Source organism: Triturus cristatus, chromosome 2_2 (assembly GCF_964204655.1).
Source record: "Triturus cristatus chromosome 2_2, aTriCri1.1, whole genome shotgun sequence".
NCBI classification, from domain to species: domain Eukaryota; kingdom Metazoa; phylum Chordata; class Amphibia; order Caudata; family Salamandridae; genus Triturus; species Triturus cristatus.
In genome coordinates this window covers 337,329,480-337,356,285 of record NC_140582.1, presented here as the reverse complement: position 1 = coordinate 337,356,285, position 26,806 = coordinate 337,329,480, and the positions used below count along the sequence as shown (strand labels likewise).

Here is a 26,806-nt window from a genome sequence, read left to right as displayed (position 1 = left end):
ATCCCGGTTCTTCCTCTTTCTAATACATGCCCACAATAAACATGCTACGGAGAAGCAGACAAAGAGGTCAGAGAGTGCCCTTAAAAAATGCAGTGCCACCCTGCATTGAGTGAAGACATAACGCCTTAAACTCGGAAGGATAAAAGCTTTCCTTTCAGTCTGGTAGAACTTGCAGAATAGTACTACATGTAAATCCGTTTGGGGCGAACTACATGTAAATCTGTTTGGGGCTAATCTTTTTTTAATTATTTTTTTTTTTATTTCTTACATCAGCATCCAGGGGCAGAAGGGACACAGCAGCAAGCAGTCCTGGTGGGTGAGGGAAATGGAGCTGCCTCCACGAGCACAGATGGCTCTGCTGGGCCCAGTAAGTCCCCCTGTTAATATTATTTATTTTCCTATCTTTTCCTGATCCTTCTTTTACCACTCCACATTTAGTATTCTTTTTTTCCTTTTCACTGTGCCTGTCTTCTAATTTGTTTCCAACTCCACTTTGATCTGTTTCCTAAATCCTTCTTATCTTTACATTATCCTATTTATTACTTACCTTACTTTCACTATATTACTGCAAAACGAGAGAGTGGCCATGGTCATGGTGGACCCCCAAAGTTGTACATGTTTGGTAATAGCATACCAGCAGGTAATGGCCATGCAGCATGACTGGGACTTGAACGTATGATGAGGAGGATAGCCCCATTGCATTTGCCAACTAAGACCATATGTCTTTCATTGACCAATTATTGAACTACTTCATTGCGCTTCAATAACTCAGATTCATTAAAGCTCTGCCCCTCCATAATTGCGAAACGTTTTCGTTTAGCTTGACTACTTGGCTTTTCAATGATTGCTAACCAACAAAATTACCCAAAGTGATGTTTGGCATTTTGATAGAAGATTGAGAAACTGTAATCAAACTATAGTGATGTGTTGTTTTGTGGTCATATTTTGCTTATAAAAAACAGGAGAGGCATATCTGGCATCTCAAGTTAGAAATGTGTAAAGTTTTTTCTAACCGCACAGACAACCAATGCAAGGACGGGGTGTCAGCGGAGGGGAAGTGGCTGCACTGGTCAGTGAGGGGGGAGAACTAGTGACAGCAGTGGTAAGTCACATTGCTTACTCATTGACAAATAGTAAAATACTCACTGCAAGGGCATTGACTGACTTGTGCACAACACCCCGATTTAGCAGATACAGTGGGAGTTGATTAGTTATTATGTCCTTTACTATCTGTAACTCAGCAGACAAAGGTTCATAAATGGACTTTGAGAGTGGCGGGTTGATGGGAAAGACAAAACAGGATGGAAGGAGAAAAGATGGGTGACATGATGCATGTAATCTATGAGTGAAAGGATCCATGTGTGAAAGGAATCATGCTAGGTGGGTGATGATGATGATGATGATATGAATCAATCTGCATGGCTGGGTGAAGGATGGTAGGGTGGGTTAAGGCAAAGCTGGATGGATGAATGGAATGTGTGCAACTAAGGATGCATGGTGAAAGGAGTATTCAGAGCTTTGATGGGATGGATGGTTTGATTGGATTATGATGACTAGTTTTCTATGGCAAAAGAGTGGATGAGAAAATGTAAAGCTTATTTGGCTCATTTCAAAGCCAAGGGTGACTATAAGGTTACTAGAAGAACAATGCAATGCTAAAGGGATAATGTAATTTAATTAGCTTCTGTGGATGGGATAGTCTGTGATGAATATGCCAAAGCTATATCCCAGGCCTACATTTTTTCACTGATTGAACTGCAGTATATCGCTTTTCCCACTGTCTACTTCCTCAAACAGATGTAGGGTATAGGTGAGGGAGATACAGGTTCAACTGGCCTGAGTGATAACAAAATTAACATGCACAGGATTCTTGTTTGGCAATCCCTGTTAACAGCTTGAATGACCAGCTATTGAGATAGAATCTAAATACCTTGACCCAAGATCCAACAGGCTTACCAATCCTCGCAGAGAGTGAGACAAAGGTCAAGTCACTTTGGACAGTTTGTAGTAGACTTATCTCCTATGAAAAATATGCAAATGGAAAAGGTCAGACCTGAGATGCTCAAAGAAAAGTTGTCCGATCATATCAGTCATTATTGTAGCTAACTAGACCATTCATTAGTAAATGGGCCTGATTCTTAAAGCCCCAAACCATCTAAGCACTTTACTAGAAAATCCTTCAAATGAAAAAAATATAGCAGTTTTATCAAACTGTTGTGTTGCTGTGTTATTTCTGCCTTATTTCCATTCAGACAGTTACAGTTTTTGACATTTCCCTATAGTTTTATGACATTGGGTAGCTGTGACTCTAATTGCATCAAATCTAATGGCCCTAGGGGACCATCAATATACTGCAGCTGTCACTGTGCCACCCACTGCCCTAATATTTTAAATACTTTTTGGCACAAAGTGACACAGCATTTTTTACAATTTGTCTTTTTTCTTTCTACCTACTCCTGGTCAACATCATCCATCTCACCAGGATGTAGCAGCCTGGCTGTGGCAGCAAAAGCTTGAGGTGATACAGGTCTAGTACCAGAGGCTGGTGGTCCAGGGAGCAGGAAGAAGAGGCAGCAGCCCCGGCCGTAGCACCTCCAGCTTCCCAATCCCAACCACAGCATCCACGCTGCAGTCTTCAGGCAGCTGTCCGCCATCCAACCACCCACATTGCTGCCCCCTTACAGTCTCCCCTACTGCGCCGTGTCCTAGCAAGACTTGCATGCATGGATGCCCGGCGGAGAAAATGTACCCGCACCTAGATAAGATTCATGTACAGTGTTTAGTTCCCTTTGTCCCTTTTTTAACTTCTATTTTGGTGGATCGAACTTGTTTGTTGTTGTGGGTGGGGAGGGTGGCAATGCCAGATTTGCGATTGGGGTTTCTGGACTTTCTTTTTCACAGACAATAGTTGGGAACAGGACTATTTCATTAGTTTTGGGAGAGTAGTGGGCCAGTTGTTATTGGGGGTGGGTAGAAGGAGTGGGGTTTTATGCCTAGAAAAATAAATATGAAAATGTCTTTATTTATGCCTCTAATGTCTACTTAAGGTTTGTAGGGGGTTTTACTCTATAGAGCTGCTTTTTAGCGCAACGTTTTTTAAAAAAATTCGCTGATAGTGTGTTACAATAATTAGGTATGTCTGCTATGCCTATGTGGTTCTTTTGGCCTACTACTCTCCTAGTCTCTGCAGTCTGCAACTATATTGACCACTAAAGGGGGTGTGGGGTTTGCCAATACCTTCCCTTCAACAACTTTGTAGTACAACAAACTATAGTTCTCTTACCGAAACAGAGAAGACGCGAGGGTTGCAGGGTTTCCCAAGGTGCCGTGGTGGTAGTAGTATCAGGCTAGCGCACTAACAACCATGCAGGAATTAGAAGTCAGGTTCCACTACCACCTAGGTGAGCTCCGACTGTAGGATTTTAATCAGAAAGATTGCTCATCGCAGGCAACTATTTGGAAATTTAAAAAACTAAGCTTGTGTGTTATGTGTCATTAGCCTTACAATCATAAGTAACATATCGACCACTATAATGTGTATGTGGGTAACTGGGCCAGTGTGGACTATTGTTCCAGTAATAGGAGTAAAATCCGAAGATCCTGCACTGAGCTGGTGTTGTTTCCACCACATCCACCCCACCAAGTGTGTGATCACTGATGATGTAATTTAAGTGACACCTCAATAAATCACGCAGCCCGGGGGAAGAGGGTTAGGGGTTTTTGATGAATGGATGGGATGGGGGATTTGGGGAAAGGTTTGACAAACACTACACAAGGACAACATTCATCTTGGCAATGAGCAGCCGACCCTCATAAATCTGTTATGGGAGGAAAAGGGAACAAAGGAATGATGTGTACAGGTAAACCAAATTATCCTTCTGCCTCCGAGAGACTCAAGTTACATTAGATATCTAAATGTTCTGTGTTACCGAGCTTTGAAAGATAGTAAATATATTACAAATGAAATTATCTGTAGGAGTCAAGTAAACAACATACACAGTTCTAATGATAACTAAGAGAAACAATTATACTTTAATTGCCAAATTGGGAGTTGCAACTGCATTGCTATTGGACTGTCCGTCAAACTTGGGTGCCTGGCGGATGCCTTCCGGTAAGGCAAGCATGAGTGTTATGTTGGTTTTCCAGTTTTCCACCGGGTAAGAGGACCTGCGGATTGAAAAACAAAAATGATACTGCAGAATCAAGGAGAAAGAAAGAAGTTAAACTTCTTAAGGAGTGTATCAAGAAGACTCAGGGGCTGCGCAAGAGAGTAGAGAAGAATAGTCCTTTTTGCACTCATTCATTTATGCATGGTGTATGAACAATTAGCTAAGGGAAATTTACAACAAACAAAAAAGTGGCTGTATTTAACTATCAGTTTCAGGCTGATCAAACTTGCAGCTGTCATCATGATCATCAATTCATCATCATGAATCATATAACAATAATATGTCTAACAGCCCATGCATAATGTGATTATCATGACTAAATGTCTGTCTCCAGATACCTTCAACAACAGCCTCCCCACCAAACCACCATTTAGCTTCAGATTTGAGCCAGACATCACTGAGCACACACACCCCTAGCAACATTGCATTTTCCCAATCAAGTAAAATCAACGTACCCCTTTCACTACTCACCACCACTACACATAGTTGGGTAGGCCTGTTTAGGCAACTCTAAATTCATCACCAAATCAGTTTGTTTCAGTGTAGTTGAAAATGTCCTTCTTCTAGTGCAGTTCTCGTAGTAGTCACGCCCCCTTCCTGAGTCATTCCTTCATCCCTGATCCTCCTGACTCCAAGTAAGGTGTCTACTCCGTACTGACTGCGTCCCAAATCCGACTTCAATGCAATAGTTCGACCTGTAGTACAATTTTGTTGTTGCACAACAAGAGAAACATTGAGTCATTTTTTGTGTTGACTAGATTTGTGGTTGCGTTATCTATTCTAAAGGGACTGGTCGGGGCTGACTCTTTGAGCAGTATAAAGCAGAAAACAATTAAACAAAGCTGTGTGGAATGGACCCGGTGAAGAAATCTCGCAAGCTCTCAAACGGGAAGTAAAACAAATCACCTTCATGGGAAATATTATCAGCTGCCGGTAGGCCACCAACATTGTAAATCATCACAAACACATTTAAGTGTAATGGATACAGATAAACAAACACCCAGTGTCACTGGCTGCTACCACATGAATCATCTCAACACACTCGCCAACAACAATCGCGGTCTCTGTGCCTGCCGTACATTGCAGATCCATTGTTCATGAAGCAGACGATGTCCAGTCTAAATCAAATAATGTGGGGCAGTCTGACTAGGGTAATAATAAACTAGCAAAGGATAGATAGTCACAGCCCAGGGTTGGAGGCAGACACACATTTGTTTGTAACTCTCCATCCAATGTCCTTGAAGTAATTAGGTGGGGAGGGGACTTCTTCACTGCTCTCTGTTGCAAATCCAATCGGGCAATAAAATGTGTCTAAGAGTAAGATGGTGGGGATAAATTAGTCAAACACACACAAACAAATAAAAGCAAATAATGTTCCCCCAGATATAGCTTCATTTTTGTGGGGTGTCAAAAAAAGAAAAGCAGATTAGCAATACAGACTGAGAGAGAAAGCTCTATGGTTGTTGGCCCATGTCTAGTAGTTAGAGAAGTAGAGGTTTGCCCAGAAGTACACCATCTAACATACTACTTTAATGACCTGAGTCTCCCTCATCTTCCACCTGTCATACTTCAGGTATGGAATAATCCGATAATATAAAGTGCTGATTCCTTTTAATCATGATTAATCTCTCCACATTTTTGAGCAAGAGACTGGTCATTCTCACTGTGACAACGGTGCCAACAGCACTGAAAACATGCTCAGCGGAGACACTGGCAACTTGGCAAGTTCGATAGTTTATTGCCAGCCTGCTGAGCACTAGCCATTAGCGCCTCTTCCCATACCAATACACCAATGGGTTTTGATCAAGGTAGGGTCATCCAGATAAGCCTGGACCATCTGCTCAATGGTCATTGGTGCTCCCCCTTGCTCGACCTCTTTTGCCTTCAACTCTGCACTGGACGTAAGCCTTGTCAGTAGAAACCATTCAGTTGCAGACTTCGGGGATGATGCTCCTGTTCTTGTTATTGATAATGTTCTTGTTGTTGGTTTTGGCTACTGTGAGGCAACGCCACTGCCCTCAGGCTCTGAACTTCAAGGCTGCCCCGCAAAACTTGTGCCCTGGAGGAGTGCTCCTCCATTTGCCTGCGGTTGTTTTTCTATCTCACTGGCTTGCTCAGCTATCCATGTTTTGTATTTTGCAATATCAACCGTCTGAAAAAGGAATGAAAGTGGACAGAAATGGTTTGTACCGTGGATCAAGACTTGTGACACAGATGTAATGTTTGGATGACACAATGTCTCTTTGCACCCTTGTATTAACAGATAAGCAAAGTATTAAGCTCTCCACCAAATCATATGCATCTTTTTTCTCTCCACACCTACGTACATTCTAGACACCTCCTTTAACTCTTCCTGTAGCATGTGTACAATGGGATAGATTGGCCATTGGTACTGTCCTCCTTGCTGACTCCTCGTGAGAACACCTCAAAGGGAAGCAGCATCTCTGTCAGGCATTTGACTATGCCCCATTGGTCCATCTTAATGATCATGCCTTTCACAGTTGCAGCTCTCTTTGCATGACATAATCATTCATCAGTCTGGACTTCTCAAACAGGCGTTCAAGCATGCAATAATTTGAGTTCCAACGTATTGGCACCTCCTGTATGAGTGCTTTAACTGTCATTCTATTATCACACTGAATGACCCTCAGCTGTTTTCGGGCTTTAAATGAATGGCTGAAATGAGTGCAGAATCTTCTGCAGGTGGACAGTAAATTGCTTACTTTGTCTTCCTTTTTTAGAAAGTCCTGTACGATGATGTTGATGCAGTGCGCCAAACACAGGACCTTTAAAATAGCCACCATCGGCCATGGCCTTGACTATACTGCTGTTGCAACAAATCCAATGTTAAGCCCTATTGGTCACAGCCGTTCAAAGACCTTGTTGTAAAGTCTTCCAAAATGTTTGCAGAAGTATGGGATTTCTCCATGGTGAACATGGCGACTCTTGCATGCTTCCGAACGGCATTAAAAATCTCAGCAGTGTCAACACCTGCAGACATCTTTTCTCTAGCCCACAAAAAAGAGATCCAGTGTGCAGTGATTCACAAGTAATCACTGGCTTGGCAACTTGTCCACATGCCCGTCGTCAGGTGGATAGTGTGAACAGCACTCTGCAGCAAAGCTTGGCCAAGCAATTCAAGCACATCGTGATGTAGCACTGGAACAGGAACTCTGGAGAAATAGGAATGGCTGAGAACCTTCCATGTTGGGCAGATGGCTGCCACAAATTCAAGAAACCCCACCCCTTCCACAAAAGAAAAAGGGAGGAGGTCTAGCGCTCACATTTTTGTAGACTTTGCAGTGTACAAACATGCTGTTGGGGGATTGCGTTCATATTGCCCCTCCAGCCTAAACATGCCAGGAATTGTAGCCTGGAGTTTTTTTCTTTTCTGGTGCCACTGATGCAGGTGTCGTCTTGGGAGCAGACAGTAGTAGGCTCAATGTTTGTTTCAGCGGGGCAGTCACTATCCTCTCTTGCCTTGGTGTCTCGACCTGAGTCTTGTGCCAATGCGATGTTGCTGATGTGGGAGATATTACTTCACTGATGGCGAGAGGGCTGCCTTGCGTAACGAAAATGTCTTCCTCTTCTCCGCCTTCCGCCGTGATCAGGTTGGATTCCCTGTGCAGCCTTTCACCCCCTTCTCCAACAACACTTGCAGTTTTTTGGTCGCTAAGGTGCGCCTCCCACTGGATCATATGGTGCTTTCTCAAATCCAGTACCATAGTTTGTACTAAGCTTTCCCTTACTAACACTTACTCCACAAAGGAAGCATATGGCAATGTTCACCTTCTTCTTGCTAACCGTAGAGAATTCCCAAACTGGGTAGGTCAACTTTCTGACGCTGTTGCTACTGCCAATGTCAGATGAACTGGCAGTAGATGGGCTTTTTGACGTTTGAGTCTCTGCAGTACCTACTTCTACTGAGGTGGTTATGGATGTAGGTCGCTGCTGAGACTTCACAAATATGGCAGCTGGTGGTTGTGGTATCTGTGGTGCCACATCCCTCAGCTAGTTGGGATGGGGTAACGTTGGCCTCCACTGGGGCTGGACTAACATCCATGATGAATGGCTCATCGTCATTCTCCTCTTCTACATCTGCCTCCATAGCTATAAGGCTTTCAGTAACCTTCCTTTTCCCTAGCCTGGTCTCGTGGCATTTCTCACTCTCAGACTGAGGCAGGATCCAAGTGGTGTCTGGATCATCAGAAGGGGGGCTTGGAGAAGAAGATGATTGGCTAACCCTCCTTTTTTTAGCTGGAGATCTGGACGACAATGGATCTGCTGAAAGAGCGTCTTCCCCGGCTGTTGTTGTCCACTTCTCTGAGTTTCCTGCAACGATTGGGTACTATTTTGAGATAGAGATAAGTCAATTTCAACATCACTGCTCATCGGCGTTGTCGTGATTAGACTGGCGGTCTCTTTGACAGACATGGACTTGGGCCTAGATTGGGATGGGTCCACTGATGTGGGGGTGCTGCTTCCAGTTTCTCCCCAGAGGCTGGTGCAGCAGGCACATTTTTTTTCCAAAGAAGGTTGGGTCGACATATCAGTGGTGATAATAAGCTACTTCTTCTTCTCCTTGGCCACTTTCTTGGTAGCACCTTTCTTTGGGGCCATCTTGAATTTGTCAGTTAGAAGAAGCACTTAGCTTCACACAAGTTGAAGAGAAGTCTGTGTGATGTGTGGGTCATGCATCACATCATGCACAGGCCTTCTGTCTTGCAGTACTGTGGGTGATGTTGTCTCTTGTGCACCTAAAAGAAAAGAAGCAAGAAGAACATCAGTAAATCATGGCATTGTTGCAGTACAAACAAACAATATCATTTAGGGTGGTCACTGTTACCATTATTATAAATAATTAACAATACAGCGTATCCATTCATAAAATGGAAAACCACACCAACATAAACTTTCATGGTGACTGACTGTACACTCAGGAAGGATACGAAAGAGCAACACCAATAATAACATACAGACGTAACTGTTTGCTTTATTTGCATCACGTGGGATATGGCACTCAGGGAGGTGTAGCTGAAAAATGACAATGACTGCTGTTGTGCACCTATAGCAGACATGGGGTTGATTCGTTCATGTCAGATGTAATGAAAATGGTTTAAATAAAACCTGGGAAAAAATAACAATTTAAAAATGTAAAAAAAATTTACAAACATTTAAATTACAAAGTACAATTAAAAAATAATAAAAACATTAAAAAATAAAATTGAACAAAATTAAAACACAATTTTTTATGAATAAGTGAAGTTTTCCTCAAAGATATTAAAAATATTTATTAAACTGCTATCTCATTGCTCAACCATCCATGCAAGCATATGGCAAAGCAAACGGCCCCGCTAGCTGGACTTACAAAATGGCTGCCTGCCATTGCCACATGGTCAGCAACAACAACAACACTGAGCAATTGGCATTGGCAACAAATAGAAGATATGCAGGCTTGCGGCAAAAGCTCACTAACTGGCTACACAAAATAGCCGCCAGCCACATGGTCACATGCAACAACAAGCAAGAATGCAAGGGGAACAAACTAAAAAGAACAACTAAAAAGAACACATGCCTATGGGGAAAGCTCACTGGCTGGCTATGGCCACCAGCCACAAGTTCATAGGTCACAAAGCAACAACAACCAGCAAGCAAGAAGACATGGCCACAAACAAAGAACACATGCAAGCCTGTGGCAAAAGCATATTGACTGCCTACGCAAACTGCCTGCCAGTAATATTGGCACCAAGAAGCCGGAAGCCAGGAAACAATGAACACATGCAGGCCTATGGACAATGACTATACAAAATGGGCCCTGGCCACATGGCATGGTGAACAAGTGCAAATGGTGATCCATGGCAAACACACATAGTATGCATAGTTGGACAGATAGAATACAGCATTGATTAATTCAGCAATGCCAAAAACGAAAACCAACAGGGCTAAAATAAAATGACAATACACATCCTCCAAAGGCATTACCCCGCCTATACACTGTTTGCACACAAAAAACTCGGAAATACCACCCAAAAAATGGGTTTTTAATCCAATGCCATCCATGGCCTAGATGATGTTTCAATTAAGCAGGCACAACAGAAACAGTTCTTTTTCATGCACCCATGGCTAGCACTGGCCCTACTGGCTGGTAGACCCATTCCACTGGCAGACTAGGCTACATAGTGCATTAAAAGAATACAGCAATGTATTTTTTTAAAAATTGAGAAAATTAACTAAACTGTGCAAAATGTTTCCTTTACAAAAGAAGAAAAATCACATGCAAAAAAACAACAATCAGCAAGAAGGCATGGCCACAAACAAAGAACACATGCAGGCCTAAGGCAAAAGCACACTGACTGCCCACACAAAATTGCCACCAACTACATGGTCAGAATAACAACCAGCAGGAAGGCATGGCCACAACAAAGAAGACATTGGCAAAAGCACACTGGCTGGCTACACAAAATGGGCGCCAGCCACATGGTCACAAGCAACAACAAGTAGGAGGCATGGAAAACAAAGAACACATGCAGGCCTATGGCAAAAGCACACTGGCTGCCTGCACAAAATGGCCACCAACCACATGGTCAAACAGCAAGCAAGGAAGCATGACCACAACAAAAACACATGCAGGCCTATACATACAAAACCACACTGGCTGCCTACACAAAATGTCCGCCATCCATATGGTCACAACAACAAGCAGGAGGCCTGGGAAACACAGAAAAAAGAACACATTCAGGCTTATGGACATTGACTATACAAAATGGTCCTTTACCACATGGGGAACAAAGCCAAATGGTGGCCTATGGAAGACACACATACCAGCCAGACAAAGGAGGCATTGGTAACACAGGGAACACAGCATTAATTCAACAATGCCAAAAACAAAAATTAACGGGGCTAACAATCTTTACAACAACTCACATCCTCCAAAGTCATTACCCCACCTAAACACTGATTGCAGGAAGAAAAAAACATGAAATACCACCAAAAAAAAAACTGTCCTTTAATCCAAATCCATCCATGGCCTAAATGGTGATTCAATACAACAGACACCACAGAAACAGTTGTTTCATGCACCCATGACTAGCACTGGGCCCACCGGCAGACTAGGCCACATAGTGAATCAATTCACTTTTGCAAATTTATTTAAAAAAACATGGAGAAAATGTAGTGAACTGTGCAACATTTTTCTTTTATAAAAGAAGAAAACTTATTTACAAACAAATAACTAAGCCCCTATGGAAACTAAAGGCCACCCACCACAATACATATAAAAAATCGATTAAAAGTACAAATAAATTCAGGTGCATGGCCCCAATCAAACAAACAACACAAGCTTTTCAACTTGTGAAATCTCAAATACAAAGTCCTTAAATCCAATGGTATACGCAGCAGACACAAATAGAGAGCCTTCCAGATCCAAATAGGCAAGTGTTTCCCCCAAATGCGATAAGACATTTCAAGAATGTGAACAAAACAAAATTTTGCTCCGTTGCAGAGTGCGGAGTTTATCGGTAACTCCACATTTTCGCACAATTCGAGTTGCCAAATTCCGCAAACTCTGCAAGCACAGTTTTACACCCAGACCTAATCTCATCTTCATGTTGTCGTAGGCCTGCCTCAAAAGCATAAATTACGATCTCACAAATTCAATTTTGGCTTCCAGCATCTCTCCAGAAGTTTAATGGCCTGGAGAATCGCAGCTGTGTCTGCTATGACTGAATGGCTCAGACATCTTGAAGTTTGCGGCCCCTTCGCCATTCGTAGCTGTGTTTCAGGTACTGGTGTACGGAAATTTGTCTAGCGTGGCCTATTTGCCAGATAAACGATGTTCCATGTTCCACCAGGCATAGGGCAATCTTTCACCCACCCCCAGGCAGAATAGAGCGCCAGTCCTCCAACTAGGTCTTACTGTCAGGGGACGATGCCGACCGGCCAGCCCTCGCATCACAGGAGGTGGCATGATAATCAAGCAGATGCCCTGATCCGTGATGTTTTAGTCTACAAAATACACCAGATGAGCTGTTGTTTCATCAGTGTAGTTGCTCCCCACGTGCGGTAGGCACAATCAGCTCCAGGCCTCCAGCACTGCTGAGGTCATAAGCAGTGCATGATGGGGAAACAAGTTCTAGTTAGTTGACTAAAAGAACTGGTGTATTACAGTGTTTTTTGTTTTATTTACATTAATTCTGGTTTCATTTCAACATCTAACTATAATGTCTTTTTAACCTTCATCAGTGAACACTTTAACCTACTCACAGGTCCCAAAAGAGGACCCACTCCCTCATCTTGCCTCCAGAAATACCAGTATTCAAAAACAACCATACCTGCAGCAGTGAGTCAACATTATAAGGTTTGAGAAAGGCCAAAGACAGACATGCCTAAAGAGCAGGGTCCTAAGAAGCCCTTAGGGTAAAACGATCAAAATATTTGCCACCTGCAGATCAGGGTGAAAGGGGATCAGCAGAATGGAGGCAGGGAATATCTACCAGGGATAGTGACCTGTAGCAGAGTCAACACAAGCCCTGTTCAATGGGCTTAGTTTGTTGTCCATTTTGCTTCCCATACTGAAATATAATTGTCCCCATCTGCAAGGATGCCTATTTAATATGATGTTCTGATCTAAAGATCTAAAGAGAGATACAAGAGACACTGGGGCAGATTTACAAGCCCGTTGCGTCACTTTTGTGATGCAGCGGCGTCATAAACAATGTACCATGTTGCGACACATTTACTACATGACGCATCTATGGAGATGCGTCATGTTGTAAAGCCCTGCGTCACATTATACCTGCGTCAGGTATAATGTATGCAGGGTGGGCGTTCTGACCCAAGAAAGCCTCGTAAAAGTGATCTAGTGAAATCTACAAGATTTCACTGAGTCACTTTTACGACGCCACTGCATCATAACTTGACACCTGTTTGAAGCAGGCATAAGTAGTGACGCAGCATAATAGAAATAGGCATTCCGAAGCATTGCTGGAGTTGCATCGTGCTTGCGACACATTCCAGCAATGCGTTGCCTTTACACCAATAGATGTGTCACGCGTCTGTCAATCCTTGCGCCACGGTGCGACGCATTGTAAATGCGACGCATCCATGGTGGTGCAAGAGTTTTTTTGCGTGGCGCAAATTAACTGACGAATCTCTGCTAATATGCAGAGATGCATTAGTTCTTGTAAATCTACCACAGTGGGTCTTATTCTCAAAGGCAGACGTACACTTTTTGTGTGCGTTTAATATTTTTTGCTTTTTAGAAACTGAGCGTAGTTTTACGTGTAGTATCTTTACGACTGCGGAGAACTCCGCACAAAAAAAGATAGGGCATGTCTCTGCAGACGTAAAGATACTATATCTAAAACTAAACTCGCAGTTCGTGAATAGCAAAAAAATTGTAAACTCACACCAAAAGTGTAAGTTTACCTTTGTGAATAAGGCCCACTGTGTTAAGCAACTCCATTACGTTCCTGAGGTGTAAGCTAGACTGTAGGAAATAAAAATGACATATTAAAGGCTTTCCTATTACCCAACAATATATCCTCATTACCCTGGAATGAATACATACCTTTATTTTCTATTAATTTCTTGTGCTTGGTGTATAAAAGATCTATACAAAGTAATGTAAAATAATCAAAATAAAAGCAAAATACAATGCATGATTCACAAAGGTAAACTTACACTTCAGAAACTATGTGGGGAGTTTTACGTATCTGTATGTCCTATTTGTTTGTGTGCGTGGAGCTCCTCCCCGACTGCTGAGTCTCCGCACATATAAATATACAGAGATCTCCGCACATAACTAGAAAGGACATGCAAAGTCGTAAAACTCAGCACCAGCTTTATTTAGTCTGTCTTGGCAACTTTTTTTTGTCTATTTAGTAGAATAAGGGCATGCTTAGTTTGATAGCTCATCTGTACATTTTAAACACACAGTTTACAAAGAAAAAAGTTTGACTTGTTTACTTTGTTTGTTTTGTACAGGGGCGTAACACAGGCCCCCGCATCCCCCGCAGTGCGGGGGGATCCCAAGCTCCAGGGGGCCCCCTCAGCACTGCACTTCGGCCGGGGAGCTCCTGATAAAGTCCGGAGGGGGCCCCTCCACGTACCTTGCAGGGGGGCCCCCTCAATTATCATTACGCCACTGGGTTTGTATATAAATATTAAGACATTCAACTCCGAGATTTTCCTCAGGTGTCTAGGTCTATCTATGATAGAGATGGGGGGAGTTCTGGATTGTGGTAGTATGTAGTGTAGTATGTGGGGAAGTAGTGAACTTCTGGATCTAGGATGGTTGGCTGGAGCTGTAGTCATGTTTTGAGTAGTAGTAGGAGGAGTAGAGGGTCATAGGAATGCTTCTTAACAAGGGCGCTTAGGTGATCAAGCTATTGAGCATCTTATTTAGAAAAGGTTGTTCCGTCATTAGCATAGGCATTCAAAACCTCAGAAGCAGGCGCATCTAATTTATCAGAGGAAAATACATCAATTCTGAAAGTGATCAAATGTTGAGAGCAAGAATTCATGCTTTAGTAGTAGGAGTAGTCTTATGAAGTGCACCTAGATCAAAGCTTTCATCAATTACATATGCAGTCGAATGGGTATCCAATGCACCATCCAGCAACATGTCAGCATTCAGAGGGAGGACAGAACAGAGACAAATTAATGCTGGGTTGTGTTTTGCTAAAACTGTACCACGATTGGCACAACTTAAGCAATCCCTGTAAGTCCCTAGTGAGTGGTACCCCTGTTACCTAGAGCATTGGTACTGTGAAGAGGGTACTCCAGGGCTGCTGCACAAATTGTGCCACCCCTAGAGACCCCTCACTAACACCATGCAAACTGCCATTGCAGGCTGCATGTTTTGGTGCAGAGAAAACTGAAGAGTTGACATGGCACGCAGCCCTGTGTAACATGCCCCCATATACTGCATGAGGCATAGGTAAGTCTCCCCTACTCAAGGCCTTACAGCCCTAAGGCAGGGTGCACTATATCCCATGTGTGGACATATCTGCATGAGCAGATATAACCTTATAATATCTAAGTACATTCTTGGATATTGTAAGTGCACAGGGAAGCCATAAAGAGCACATGGGCTGGTTACTTGTCATCATGAGTTTCCTACCCTAAGATATTTGGTGCCACTCTTCTCATCAAAATAAATCCTCAGTGATGCCAGTCCTGGATTTATTAATAAATGCACACATGAGGCACCTTAGAGGGTCCCCTGAAAACCTAGCACGCACTTGTGCGGTCGCTGACTTGTCTTAGCCAGCCTGCCACTACCAGATATGTTTCTGACCTCATGGGGTGAGAGCAGGCGCTCTCAGAGGCCAGGAACAAAGGCTGCTCTGGGCAGAGGTGCTTCAAACCTCCTCCAGGCCAGAACAGCCTTCCAGGGCTGGAAGCTTCAAAGGCGATACCACCTTTGAAATGCAACCCAGGCATCCCCAGATAGTGGAGTTTCCTGCTCCAGATTTGGTGTGAGGACAGACGGGAAAGTTAGTTAAATTAGGAGGTAGTTCCCATTCTCAGCCAGCACCACCTCTAAGGTGGAGCGGGTGATGTTGAGCCCACTTTTCATTTCCCTCCGAAATGATTTGAGAAGGAATTAGCCATTCAGGGTCAGAGTAGTGCCTCTCCTGACAAGAAGTGGTCCCTTAGAGGGTGTAGACACCCTCAAGGTAGGCATCCCATTGGCTACTACCTATCACCCACTTTAACGCCCCTAAAGGTGGTATTTAGAAGGCTTCCTGGGACCCTAAACTACAGATTTGATGGACACAGAGAAGAAAAGGGCAAAGAAGACCTGCTGACCTGAGGACTGCTCCAGAAAATTGGCACTAAACCCTGCCTGCTGCCTTAAGGACTCAACAATCATGGTGTGCTGTCTTGTCCTGCAACTGTGAGGCCTCTAAAAACTCCATAACTCCTGCAGCCTTCTACAAATTGCCAAAGAACTCCCTTGTAGTGGAGGTACCATGACCCTGCAGCTACAGGCACCGAACTGCAGAATCCGGTTTTACCCCCTTGCTGCTCCCCGGTGACTACAACTCAGCAGACAAATCAAAAGTAGTACATCAGCCCCATAGGATCCAATCTGTCTCCCCTCCAAGTGTACAGATCTATCGGAACCATACTGCACCAATACCCGTGGCACCGGACCCTTTGCAGCATTCACCGAAACGAAGCGTCCAATCTAGACTTGGACTGCCCAGAAGGCAGGCACCCTTTGAGGGACATCAAGACCCCTGAGACCCACTCAGGTGTACCGGAATCGCCTCTTAAAGCTGCTTGTTCCTGACCGCAAGGACACTCGGCAGACCAATCTGCTCTGCACCCAGCCCGCTCTGCCCGGGTACCGCACACCGGCTGTGCTTCCATGGTCCTGAGTCCCTTGCGACCTGCACCCTCAAGTGGGACCCCTCGGACTTACCTTTAAGTCCCCTTGTGCAGTGTGTTTTCAGGTGGCCCCCTTCTACGTAGAGCAACAGCTACCAACAACTTCAGCACCCTTCTACCGGCCAAATCTGGAACGTCACCAAGAATCCGCTAGTGGAACATTGGACATGCCCTTGCTATGTTATGTTATGTTAGGAAATTTTCAAAGCGCTTGATTGCCCAATGGCCGTCATGGTGCTAGCTGAAGTGACCGCAGTGAAAGTGCAAACTACCTAAATCCTGAATATGATCCTTGAGTTTCAAATGTGTGATTTTACATGCATTTTTCGATTTTCTCTCATTGACTTCAATGGTGCGTAATTGTGTGCAAAAGTGATTTATTTTGCAAACTTGAAAAATGTATATCTTAAAAAGTACTCACTGTAGAATGAAATTCTTGGACTGAAGAATTACATAAAAATTGGTGTTATTTTTGTAAATTGGTCCCAGATTTATTCTTGAGTGTGTGTCTCAGCTATTGTCTCTGTGAGTACAAAAATGCTTAGCACTACAATCTGAAAAGCCTAACTGCTTACCCACACTACCACAAATAGAGCATTTGTATAATCCACTTTTGCCTCTGTATACCAATCTGGGTGTCCCTGGACTCTCTACAGTGTTCCAGTGGCGGCTCCTCCGCGAACGCAGAGGAGTGTCGCCGCACTGCTTTTAAGCAGTGTCACTAAATGAAAAATAAAATAATATTAACTTCGAGTTATTATCATTTTATTTTGTTCTTGTTGTGGCAGCTTTGTAGGCAGGACGTGGCAGGGCTGCTCTTCTGACAGAGCAGGGGAGGGGAGGAGTGGTTTGCACTCTCTAAAGTGCGCATGAATGTTTGGCCGGCCCTCTGGCGTCGGTCAAACATTCATATGCACTTTGCATGTTCTCCGTGCATGCTGCATTACAGCCTGCATAGAGAACATGCCCAGCCTCCCCTACACTGAATGAGCGCCGATCTATGGCGCTCAGATCAATCACAACGCTGCACTGCAGCGTTGTAATTGGCTATCGGCAGTCTCGGAGCTGGGTGCATCCTGCTTCCTGCCCTGGAAGCGGGAAGAGGACCAAGAGGAGGAGGCGGCAACAGCGGATGGCAGCTGCAGACAGGTAAGTGTGTATTTTTTTCTCTTTTTTACTTCCTTCCCTCGTCCCCCCACCCCCACAAACCACCCCACCCCCCACCGCCTTCAAATACCAGCCGCCAATGCAGTGTACTTCGTTTTACTGCACTATATAAAGAGCCAGCTTCTTGAATAGTCACGTTTGGTCCTTACACCTAGTAATTATCACCTTTATCCCAAAGGGATTCTTCTAATCTTTAGCAATGCAGAGGAGTTCCCATTATAAGCAATATGATTTCGCATCCTATAATATTGTCCAGTCAAAGGTCACATAATGACACTTTAGTGACTTTTGTGCAGTAACACATCTAAGTGCCAGCTTGCAAAAGTATATTTATGCAGGGCATTTTATCATTTTACATCTACATTGAAGAATGTGTCAAAGACTTATAGGAGAAGATTTATTATTTTTAAGCTCAGTGGAGCACAGCATTTGTAGTTGCTGCACTGAATAAGGGGGGGGGGGGACCAGTGCAGGTCCATATTTACCAAAAAGAGCCTGAAGGTACAATCATTCCCTGTGCTGATGCAGGAACAGGTTGCCCAGAGCCACACACAACCTTTGTCCCATGATGCAAAGGTGTATGCATGATTTCTAGCAAAAAACTTTGCCCAAAAAATAAGGGAATCTGTCCAGTGTGTGTTTAAAGCAGGTCAAATATAAAACAGTTTGACCATTCAGCGAAAAATAAGGCAACCCAAGGAACAACAATTGATAAATTGCTCATTTCTATGTTTAACAGTCTAACAGAGTGGCCGAGATTTCTAGTCTACTGAAACAGAAATAAGCAGCAAATATTTGAGCAAGGATGAGAAAAAAGGGCAGTGAAAGTAAAAACATAAAGCTTTACCGAATAAAAACAACAGCGTGCTATCTCGGGTAGTGTGCGTGTTAGGATGCTGGTAGCATTTCCAATGTCTGCCACAAGAGGCTGCTAGTGCTACGGCATGGGAGTTTCATTAATGTTCCCAAGATAAATGCCGAGGATTTTTACAGCTATTAGCTGTGTGGCTGTGACTTCCGGGAGGAATCATGCGTGACTCATTTGTAAATAGTCGAAGCTTCTTTTTCTCTTGGGGAAAATAGGTCGTCGCGCAATACTTCCAGCGTGATTGAAGAGCCACGAGGCTCTGCGAACATTTTCCGCACATTAACAAATGTAATTTGCAAAAGGCCTCGTTGATTTAAACTGCTTTAGCCCATATGATTCCGGCCAATTTTCACATCTGAAAAAGAATACCGCACGGTCAGGCCTTCAGAAGATTGCAGGCGTACCGTTTTCTGTTTATGTGTGTACCCTGGCTTGCTTTCAGGATACCGCTTTTTTCCCTATTTCCTTTTCAAAGATTGCAGAATTGAATAAATGCGCTATGTCACCTCATGTTCATTCACTTATTTACTGAAATGGTGGACTCCAGGGTCAAAAATGTTGATGCGACTGGTATTTAAAGGCACCCACAATAATGTAATTAGCAGCTGGGCCCAAAGGCGTAGTTCTCAACAGTGCAGCAGGTGTGGTGGCATTGAGGGTTTAAGGGGCCCACTGAACCCCAGTTATGTATTAATTTCTTTACCTTACCAGGGGACAGGAGGCCCATTATCCTTCTTATGAAATGGGCTCACGGCACCTTTGCTACCCTACGGTCTGTGCCCATTCTGTGTGAAGTTTCTCACTCTCCAGCTGGAAAACAAATGAGGTTTATTGTTTATTTACCTTAGAGCTGCAAAACCTAATTCATTAATGCAATCAACTGACAGCAAACAAGGTTGGTGCATTGTTGGTTTTCAGTCTTGACCTCATGGTGTATATAAAAAAAGCAAATTAACAGTTTTTTAGAAAATGCTTGACATTACAGTAATGTCTAGCCACTGATGATGTAACATGTCTACCACCTATGATCGTAGTTTCTTTGTTTTTAGGGACCCGTGATATTCACATTCTTTTAATGGCGAGTATCAATTGAGTAAAAGAAAATGGCCACATGTGTTATGTGTTAATTATGTGAGCAGAAACACATCTGCACCAATAACATTTATGGCATGTTAACACATTGGTGTAAAAACTTTGTAAGTAATGTACACAAGATTTGCATGTTGCAGTAACCCTTTTTACATTTTCTGCAGGAAGTTAAGTATGAAAAGCAAATCGCCATATTTGTGCTCATATCATGATATATGCTGTTGCAATAACATGATCAAAAAAGCATTTGCACTCTTTTTTGAACCAGCGTATATCTAAAGCGCTAACGTCTACTCAAACTTTTTATAGGTGTATTGCAGTGGCGGCTGGCAGAGGATGGGCAGGGCAGGGGGGTCAAAAGCAAAGTATTATAAAAATAAAAACACTTACCTTTTGACAGACGTCGTCTTTTCTCCGTCAAAGCTCCTCTTCCTGGCGAGTCCAGGAAGGAGGAAGCACACAGGCTGCCCTAAGCCAATCACAATGCTGCAATGCAGATGGGGAATAGGACCCTGTGCATGTTCTCTACCTAGGCTGTAATACAGCCTGGGTGGGAAACAGGCAAAGTGCGCATGACTGTTTGGCCGGCCCGAGACGGCCGGCCAAACAATCCTGCGCTCTTAGAGTGTGCCACCACTCCTCCCAGGCTCTGACACCAGCCCCGCCCTGCCCTAACCCAGCCTCGCAGCTACAAAAAATAAAATGATAATAACAAAATTATTATCATTTTATTTTTTCCTTTATTCACTCCTCTGAAAGCAGCTGGGCGATGCTCCTCTGCCTTAGGGGAGGAGCCGCCCCTGATGTCCTGCTCAAACAAAAGTTAGGCTTGCTCTTGCCATCCATGTTTTTCTTCAAGGCTGAATGGGAACATATTTAATTCAGTCAACCAACTGCTCTCACTGCCTCATAAGCACCCTCAACTTCTACTTTATCCTCCTATTTGCCAGTTGCTGATTGGCCAACAGCGGTCTTCTTGGCTAAATTGGATACTGCTTTCCAGAAAATGTATGGCAACTTCGGAGACATGTATTATGCTACCTTCTTGCATTTATTTATCATAGCAGCAAAAAGCAGCAAAAAAGATACACTTCCGAGAATGTCTGGAAAGCGTCAACATCGAACCAAAAACATTAGGAATTGTCCAAAAACTGTCACCATAATCCATAAGAATCCCTTCTGTGATGAGTACGTTGTTTTTTCTTACTGTTAGAGCTACATTAAGGACCTCATTTACAATATTTTGATGCACTGCAAGATATGACACATTCCTGTCCTTTTCCCTTGCGTTTTGATGGATACTTTGACGGGTAAGAGTTGTTGTAGTATTCGGTATTTAAAGCTTTGAAGTTTGGTTTGGGTGAACCGCACGCTTGCTCACCACTAGCTCATCGCACACGCACTCTGTCTTTCAGGTACTACGTTATCCGAGTCCATTACACTCAGCGTGCCGCTGAGTTGTGTTTTCTCCATTAAGCTGGTGATTTTCTGTAAGATCAGAGATACTGAGCTCACTCCCACCCTCATTTCATTCTAATTAATTTAGTTATGACTTTCGTTAATCAGTGGGGTCCCTACATTTTAGAGCCTTCCAGTTCTTCTATCCTGATGTTATTCAACATGTTGAGCCAAGAACTAGACATTTTGTCTATAAACAGGTACCACGAGCCATGATATGGTTTTTATTCTGCATGCAGGACACGGGTGTCCCGAATAAAATTCACTGTCTTCATTACTCTAGCTAGCTCCATTGGTTTCAGTTTGTCGGCATAAGTCACGTGAGAAGCTTGCCTAGAGCATGCTGGTCCAGGTAGTTCTTGGATACGCTTAAGTCACTCATTATTTCTCTACGGTTTCACCCTGCTTGTTTTCACATTTTCTTATGCTGCTATGTCAATTTCTCGCAAAGCAGTCAATTTACCTTCCTATACAATTTCACTAATCTCTCACTAAGCGGACGGAGGACTTTTCCATGTGATGAGTCAAAGTATTTGTTGTAATATTACTCAGCAAGAACCTACTGATTGCTATATATTTCCTTTACTCACAGTGACCGCTGAAGAAGGGTCTTTTGACCTGAAATGCATTGGGTGCTGTTTAAACAAGTAAAGAAATGAGATATTACATAATTGTCTTCAGACGCCATGAATGTGATGACTTAACATTTATGAACAATCTCGTGAAGCCAAGAAAAATACAAATCTGAAATAATTTTTTTCTTTATTTCTCCATCACTGTAATTTTGTACTACTTTTTTAGGCGTTGCATAGGAGGAGACCTTTAGTAATCGATTCACTTTTTGGGCCAAAAACGTGTCTGCATTGCATTTCTTTCAATGGCAACGCGTGCACGTTTAGCGATTCCCTTGCTGGGAGCGAGCTTTGAAACCATCTGTTTGTAATTAACAGATGGTTCCTGTGTTTCCTGTTCGCTCCCACAAGAGAAACAGGCGCAGGCCCCATCCTCTCTCCCCTCCCCCTGCTGCCTCCTCTCCCCGTCACACTTTTTTTACTTTCAGCGCGCACGCTTGTTATCACTTCTGAAGTCTCGTAAGAATTCATCTCTTTTCAGAACACAGAGGAACAGGTCCGTTGTAATGGAAACAAGATTTAAAAGTAATTTGTTTGTAGATTACTCCGCGGCTGTGACTTTCATGTGTGCCTCTCTCCGCCATCAGAGTTAATCAGTTTCAGACCTGGCTCGGAGCAGCGACTTCCGGTCCAGCCGCGGATGCACGGTGTGAGGTACAGCCTGTTTATGTGTTGGTGTTTTAAAAAGCGCTAGAGGCCCTCGGTGGTAACCAGGTGCTATGGGATCAGAGGTTGGGTCTAAAACTCACGGGTGGCGATGCAAAGCACTAGGCAAAGTGCGATTGTGAGATTTTTATTCGAACTAACTTGATTCCTTGCTTTATGGAGTTGGTAAATTTACGGGAGTTCGCCCCTGTTTTGAGCATTAGTGATCTTGTTTGGGGCTGGTATATGGATTAAAAGACACGTGTGCATATAATGCAGTAACGTTCACTGTTACATAGGAGTCGCTGTCGCTGACTTGGCTTTCACTTTGCATTGTGGTACTTGCAGGAGTGATACATATTTGATACATCAGTCGTATAGGCCACTTTGTTCAATGGATGAACATCAAAACTATAGTTCCCAGAATGCAACTTATTTTTTTTATGAATGCTGGAGTGGAAACACTGCGTCTCGCAGACCCCGAGCTCGAGATCTCTGATGATGCGAAGAAAGTTTCAGGGGGGCGAGGAGGACAGGTGTTGATACCTACACATGTCAAGGCGCTGAAGCGTATTGCTAATACGAAACGAAAAGCAGTTTATAGTAGAACACTGTAAGCTCACACTGTGGGTTAGAAGAGGGGTTCATCCCATACTGCGACTCCTGGGATTAGGGCTGGCATCTCACTGCGTTTCCAGGATGCTGTGAATCCAGTCCAGGACTTGTCTGCCACAAGCATATATACAAGGACGTGTTAGTTCAATGACAGCAACAAAAGAAAACGGACTACAGCTCCCAGAATGCTGTAGGTTATCAAATAAAAGTCCATGGTGGAAACATAGTGTGCAGATGATCTCCAGGACTCACTCAATCTCCCTGGGCAGGGCATGAGTGAGGGGTGTCCTAGTGTGGCTCTAACGCTGTGGTCAGTCCACTGTCATTCACTGCTGCCCCCACCTGATGACGATCACACATCACACCGTGGTCTGGACTAAATCTCTCCTAGAGATGGGCTCTCAGCCATATTGATTCATCCACTCACCCATGTGGCTGAAGTCGGAGTCTAGAGAGGCCACTGTTGCTGTTCAATATCACTTTCCAGCCACAGGTGGCCACCATATTCAGCCACAGATAACACTACCGCTGTTGGCTACCATTTCAGCCAGGAAAGCCACAATCTCACTCTACAGCCACAGGTGGCCACCATATCACTCTTCAGCCACAGGTGGCCACCCTATCACTCTTCAGCCATGGATGGCCACCATATCACTCTTCAGTCACAGGTGGCCACCATATCACTCTTCAGCCACGGATGGCCCCCATATCACTCTTCAGCCATAGATGGCCACCATATTATATCACTCTTCAGCCACGGATGGCCATCATATCACTCTTCAGCCACAGATGACACTCATATCACTCTTCAGCAGCCACCATTTTACTCTTCAGCCTCAGGTGGCCACCATATCATTCTTTGGTGGACACCAGTTCTGTCTTTAGCCACAGGTGGCCACTAAATCACTCTTCAGCTGCAGGTGTCCACATCACTATAAAGCTGCAGGCGGCCACTACTTCACTCTTCAGATGCAGGTGGCCAGCATATCACACTTCGGTGGCCACCACCATATCACTTTTCAGCCACAGGTGGCCACCATATCACTCTTCACCCTTAGGTGGCCACTATATCACTCTTCACCCTTTGGTGGCCACCATTCTTGTCTTTGGTTGGGTCCCCTTCTTCTCCTCAGGCCAAACCCCCATCTTCAGCTGGGTTTTGATGGCATGCCACTCCTGCATTGGGAAGCCCACACTGGTCCCTGGTGGGCGAGTGCATCAAATGCCGTGCACTTTCTTTGGTCGTCAGGCCATCCAAAAACTATCCCGGCTTTTCACAATCTGGGCATTTAGAGGATACGGTCCTTGTGTACCAAGGCATTCTCCCACAGACACAGATTGATACATCAGGCCTGTATGCCTACTCTGATCTTGGACAGAACCAATGCAAGGCTTACCACAGACCTCTAGGCCCAATACCTACACATGCGTGTATGTGCCTCCCGCTCTAACCATACTCCTGTTAAACTGTCATGCGCCCTACAAGCCATTGACAGCTCCTGAGACTTGATGATGGTCATTCCAATGTACCCCTTTCAACTCTACACCAGGGCACTCCTCAGAGCCTCACAAACTTACAGAATGTCCCTCCTCAGAAAAATGTGTGGCAATTAATTGCTAACACCGGCACTTATAACTGTTTGCCACATGGTGGTGCTGTTTGTTTTATTTAGAGAACAGCATAACAACAGTTAGCCAATAGGTCTCGCCTTTGGGATATTATAAGTGTTTAGCCATGCAGCAGTTGATGTTGCACCAAGGATATTGTGCTGCATAATTAAATACTTATAAGGTCCTAAAGGCGAGACCTATTGATTATGCCAATGCTTGTTGATGTAATGTTTATGTCTCAACATCAGAGTGGTTTTACATTTCTTTCTTGAAATTACTTAAGTTGTTAACCTCAGTGCCCTAGGGCAAAAACATGCACTTATCATCTAGAGCAGTTGATCTGGTCTCTATGATTCTAGCTTTAAACATTCCTTGCTTATGTTCCCACTTAAATTAATCTTCAGCTTGCAAAAGTAGAGCTTGATTAATTGAATGAGCTATTCCTGACCCTGCTTGAATGATAAGGTAATGCACTACTTTTGTTATTGACCCTAATGGGGCAGTATTTCTCACAACATTTGGATGTGATTCTTTAAAGTGGATTGATACCTCCTAGTCATTACGTCCAGGCATGCTCTTTTACACTGTGTAACCTCCTATTGAAAAATATCAAAATGGCTCTAGAAGCAGAGGTTCACAAATTGTCTGAGATATACTCCCAGCTTAAAGAGCTTTCTGATCTTTAGAAAATGGAAATTTGGCTTGCTCCCTGGAGTGCAACAAAACTATTTTATTAAGATTTAGAAAACACTGCACCATGCTATGTCCTACAGGGACATCTGTTGGTCATATGGTGTAATTGCACCATGCTATGTGTTACAGGGACAACTGTTGGTCATATGGTGAACTTGCAATATGCTATGTGGAACAGGACCATCTGTTCACAAAAAGATTGAAAATCCGGAAATCGGGAGGAGCCAAGATGGCGACCGGAGCAGACGCTTGAGCGCCCGGCTCCGTCGGCCCTTGGCCTCGGACTATCATCCTGATTCCTATCCTCGCCGATTCTCGAGGTGAAACGTGTGCGACGACGCGCTGTCCACGCCGCCGCTTCCCCGAAGTCCCAGCCCGCCCGGATGCCGGAGTTCTTGGTGCTTTTGTCCTCCGCCCTGGACCCCTGCTCCATTGTGGCCTTTGCCGGCCCCCCTGGAAGCTCCGCAGTCACCGGACCCGCTAGCGCAAGCCCGAGCCACGCGGTCCCGACCTCACCTCACACCACGGATGGTCGCCAGATGAGCCTGGGGAGGGACGGCCAGACACCTCCTGCACCCTGCGTCTGAAGGGCTGGGGCTGTAAGGTGAGCCCCGGTGCGGCGGGTCTCCTGCCCCGATCTGTGGACCGCGCTGTGGGAGGCTGCCGACCCCCTTCTTCTATTGCCTAGTCGGCCGCAAAGAGATCCCGAGGGAAGGGAGGCGACTGTTGGCTTTCTCTGTTGCGGCGCAGACCTGAGGGGAACTGACTTCTTGCTACGACCCCCCCCCCCTGGCCATTGTACCGTCCGGCGGTAAAACATGGCGTTGTTTGCCTGCTTGCGGCTGGGGGGTGATACTCCGGTCTTGCCCGCTGCCTGCTCCACCCTCCCTCCACCAGACACCAGCTCCACAGTGCCGTCCCGGATTGCTGCCGATGTGGGGGTGCAGCTTCCGCTGACATGCGGCTCCGTTCTGGCTGTCCTGCGGGATTTTCGTCTACAAATGTGTGCTCGCTTGCAGGCACTGAGTGAGCAGTTTGACTCCATGCTGTTGGCTGCGGGTCGTGAGCTCTCCGGTTGTTATCAACATGGCGTGGGTCTACCAGTGCTTTTGTCCTCTTGCGGGGACGCAACGGCTGTGTGTGATCGTGCTACACTGGTGCCTGCATCTGGCTTTCCCGGCACCCAGGATCAATTGCTCTCCAGCTCAACAGCGGATACTTTGTTTCCCCGTTCATTGCTGCCTGCTTCATTGTTGCCTGCCTCACCGCGCCTGCAAGAGTATCCAGCTGAGCAATACCTAACCTCCTCTAGGAATCGTTCATGGTGGCCTACTGCTTCTTTTCTGTGGAACTCCTGTACTCTACATGCCATGTCTCGACTTTATGTGGTGCACAAAGGGACCTCTACAGATGGTCGGCGGCCATTTTGTGATTCTACTTCACCATCTTCCCCCAAGCGG

At 44.5% G+C, this 26,806-nt stretch overlaps 1 long non-coding RNA gene across 1 annotated transcript in view; it reads left to right on the top strand.

Moving 5' to 3' along the window:
- The first annotated feature begins 266 nt into the window (after positions 1-266).
- LOC146862254 (uncharacterized) overlaps positions 267-26,806 on the top strand; it is a 191,310-nt gene continuing 164,770 nt past the window's right edge. Inside the window, exon 1 of the long non-coding RNA XR_014978399.1 lies at positions 267-367. This is a non-coding gene — a long non-coding RNA (uncharacterized LOC146862254). The remainder of the gene's footprint in view (positions 368-26,806) is intronic.